Consider the following 4421-nt stretch of genomic DNA (forward strand, 5'->3'; position numbering starts at 1 on the left):
TCTATACGGAATACTCTCGAATCGACGATCGAAGAAACTTCGCGTGTCTTTCGCGAGAGATAGAAAGAAAGAGAGAGAGAGAGAGAGGGAGAGAGAGAGAGAGAGAGAGAGAGAGAGATGGAAAAGAAGCCAATTTCGGTTCTTTGGATCGATCGTTTCTTCTGCTTGGACCACAACGAACGAATATATCTTTCGAGACGTTGTTTCGTTTTTTTTAAAATCGAAGTTTCTAAATAACTTTCTCGAAGGTAAATTAGTCTTTTCGTAATAAATTTGACACAAGATCAATAGTTAAGGATTTAATTGAATAACTTTCTTACGGTTTTGTTTTTTGTTTTTTTGTTTCTTTTTTTTTTTTTTTTTTTATTAAGTTATGAATCGATAGAATTGATTGATCGATTTCAAACGATTACTATGAAAATGTTTAACATTCGATATCATCGAGCAAACTTTTTCATCTCATGATTTTTATTTAATCTGATCAATTCGATAAATTGTTTCTTCTCTCATTTCTTTGTTTTCTTTTCCTTTTTCTTTTTTTTTTTTTTTTTTTTTTTTTTTTTTTTTTTTTTTTCTGACGATCTTTTGAATAATCGTCGACAATTTTGGTGATTAAATTTGCAATCATAGACGATTCATCTTTTTCGTAGAATTCGTTAACACTTTGAGAAAAAAGGTTATATTTTATATTCACATATTTATGTTCATAATATCATGTAAACAAATTCGATAAACGTTTCGTTCACCGAGTTAATAAAATTACGTGACTAGAGTTTGCCACGTTGGAATTAACGAGCACGATTATATTTCATTTGTTGTGCTAGTAATAAACCATTGCTAGAGACGATATGCTGTAGGTAGTATGCCAATCGCATATTAATAGTAGTAGCAACTGGCGTCATTCGATGTAGAATATTTCATGTTGCGGGGAAACGGCGAATCCAAACGAGGAAGAATAATTTTCTCTTCTCTTAGCATTTTCACTGAGCATGTTTCACCGGTGCGTTCGTGCACGTGATATATGCATAGTCAAGAATATTTTTCCTTTCTCCTTCTACGATGATAATTAGTCGCTCTATGTGTAAACTCTTTGCTGACGTAAAATGTAGGTCGTCGGGCTCTCGTATGAATCACTGACAATGAGAGAATATCGTTGTTGGATCAGCAGCATCCATTTTTCTCTTCTCCTCCATTTCTCTCTCTCTCTCTCTCTCTCTTTCTTTCTTTTTTCTTTATCGTTTCGTTTGTCGTCGTTAAAAAGAAAAGAAAAGAAAAAAAAAACAACAAAAGAAAAACCAAAAAAAAAAAAAAGATCTAAATAATTGTTCGACCTTTTTTTCACATGATCTTTTTCCTTTTCTCTCTTTCTTCCTTCCTTTTTTTTTTCCAACGCTTTTACCAATTACTTTTAATTCTTACTATTATAGAAATTAGGAGGTATTAATAATTTATATATATTTATATATTATATATTATATATATATATATATATATATATATATGCATGGATGATACGTTATAACATAAGAAACACTATAATTATTTTGTATAATATTTAATTGCGATATAAAGGGATTTTTGTCATTCGTTTTTCTTTTCTTTTTTTTTCTTTCTTTCCTTCTTTCTTACTTTTTTTTTTTTAATTTAAAAATTAAAAAATTAACAATTTTCCTTTTCGACGATAAATATGAAATGATAAGGAAAATATAATAATACTTGATCGCGATACGAGTAATGGTTTTATCTTTAATTTGTTTCTATTCTTTCTTCTTCTTTTTCTTTCTTTTTTTTTTTTTTTTTTTTTTTTTTTTTAATTGAAGCAGATAAATTCAATTCGGAAATTTCGAAAATAAGCTAATTTCGCGAGGCTAAGCGAGAATTCGAAGATGACAGAAAATATGTGCGTGCGTAAGCGCACGTGATTAGTATGTGTGTGTTCCATATACAAGGAAAAGAAAGAAGAAGTAGAAGAGAAGAAGAAGAAGAAGAAGAAGAAGAAGTAGAAGAAGGAAAAAAGTAGAAAAATGGAAGGAGTAAAATATATTGAAGTTGGACGAGACAGGTGATCTATCGTTGTTCATAAACGAGAAAGAAAAAAAATCGGCTACTTCTTCTGGGCACCCAAGAACAATGTCCGACGTTGTTGAATTTTTGTGCAGATTCAGCGGATATGGAATTGAATTGTTCGAAGAAATCGATATTCTGTTTTTTCCTTTTTTCTTTTTTTTTTTCGTAAAAAAGGAAGAAAAAGAAAGAAAGAAGAAAAAGATTAAAAAAAGGAAAAAAAAGAAAAAGAAAAGAAAAGAGAAGTCAAGGAGAAAGAGATAAAAATAATAAACAAATATATATATATGTGTGTGTGTGTGTGTGTACAAATAAAAAATATAAATAAAAATAATAAAAAATGAATAAATAAAATGAAAGTTATAGAATTATCAAAATTGGAATAAGAATGATAAGAATTGCAGTCGTCGTTGTCGTCGCCAGAGCCGAATGGAAAAAAGCCGATTGGCGAAGAGAACGAACGAAACGGAAGACAGGTGAACGCAGGTGAGGAACGAAGGATATAGTAAAAATAGAGTATACTGGAACGAGAGAACAGTAACCTGGCTTCTTCTTCTTCTACTTCTTCTTATGATGGCGATGATAGTATTGGTGATGGTGATTGTGTTGGTGGTGGATAACCTGTGACCGTTGACGAGGGATTCGCGTGAGATATATTTTCCTTTTAAATAGAAAACTCTCTCGAATTAGCACGCAGTTTTATACCGAGACGTGTACTGAATTTTTCTCATTGGTAATATAATTTCTTTCGATGTAGATACGTTTTTTATTATAAAAAAAAATATGAATATCATCGATAAACGAGATGAACTTTTACACATGCATATGGATACGTATGCAAACGTGTTGCTCTTTTAGAAAATATATATATGTATATATATATATATATATACATCATCGATGAATGAAATGAAAGCGTTACACGTATGTATGCGTACGTATGTATAAACCATGTAAGCGCGTTGTTCTCCTTTATCACGTATAAATAAAGTTATTAGATGGAATATCTATTTTCCAATTGATATATGGTATGAAGAAAAGAAGAAAGAAAGGAAAAAAAGAAAAGAAAAAGAATCGAACTCTACGTACAAAATGGAACGATCGAATTTCGAGAAAGAGATTCGCCAACGTCGAAGGACTCCCGTTTTCTTTCGTAAAATAAGCGTAGGGGTCGGGTCGGCCGATAATAGCTTTGGCGTTTTAACGTCGGTGTTTCCTGTGCCGTCAAGAGAGTAAAAGAGAGATAGAGAAAGAGAGAGAGATTGGGGGGAGAGAGAGAGGTGGCGAGTCTGCAGAGTCATCGTGAGTCAAAAAGTAAGAGAGAAAGAAAGGAAGAGAAAGAGAAAGAGAAAGAGAAAGAGAAAGAGAGAAGGAAAGAAAACCGCGGTAGCTGCCGTAGACAGCGGTGTAAGCGTGCACGTTAGCGTTCGTCTCCCTAACGAAAGACATGAGGGTGGGGTGGGGGCAGCGGGTAGAGGGAGCAAGGGGCAAGGCGGGCGTGGGTATGGGTTGTTAAGAGGTGGGGAGGGGCGGAGGGGAAGGATGGCTCCGGATAGACGGCGGTACTCTCGCGTGGCAATGTGAGCGTGGGTGGTGCTGTGAAAGCAAGAGTAGAGAGAGAGACAGAGAGAGAGAGAGGAGGGAGTGCTGGAGAAAGACAGAAGGGATGGTGCTGGTGGTGGGAGGAGCGACGAACAATGAGAGAGAAAGAGAAAGAGAGAGAGAGAGAGGGAACGAGAGAGAGAGAGAGAGAGAGAGAAGAGCAACCCCTTTTGCTTGTCCCAGGGGCTTCCCCTCTGCACGGGGTGTCCCGTGACTGCGGTTCCGGGAAACGAGCTCGGTGGCTGGACTGTCGCCACCGATAGGAAAACACCAACACAAGGACGTTGATGGTTACGTATACATATGTCTATGTACGTGTTAGGGAAACGTATATCTATGTATGTAGGAGGAGCACAGAAGTGGGAAGATGGACGGGTGGATTGGGTGTGTACTATTCCCGGCGACGAGTAAGATAAATTTTCAGAGGGCTTTCTTTTTTTCTTTCTTTTTTTTTTTTCTCTTTTTCTTTTTTTTTATCTTTCTTCTCTCTCTCTCTCTCTCTCTCTCTCCTTCTCTCTCTTTTTAGTCCCCCTTTTCCCATGCGAGGGTGTATATGTAACCTTTGCTTTTTTGTTTTGTTTCGTTTTATATTCGAACTTTTTTTTTTTTAATTGAATTCGTTTCGTTTTCTTTTTTTATTTTTTTTTAGATAGGTTTATTATTTCAGAAGAGAGAGAGAGAGAGAGAGAGAGGGAGAGAGAGAGAGAGAGAGAATAGTATTTTTAGATTTATCATCGACAGATGTTACATCTTTT

Source organism: Vespa velutina, chromosome 1, assembly GCF_912470025.1.
Source record: "Vespa velutina chromosome 1, iVesVel2.1, whole genome shotgun sequence".
In the NCBI taxonomy this organism is placed as follows: domain Eukaryota; kingdom Metazoa; phylum Arthropoda; class Insecta; order Hymenoptera; family Vespidae; genus Vespa; species Vespa velutina.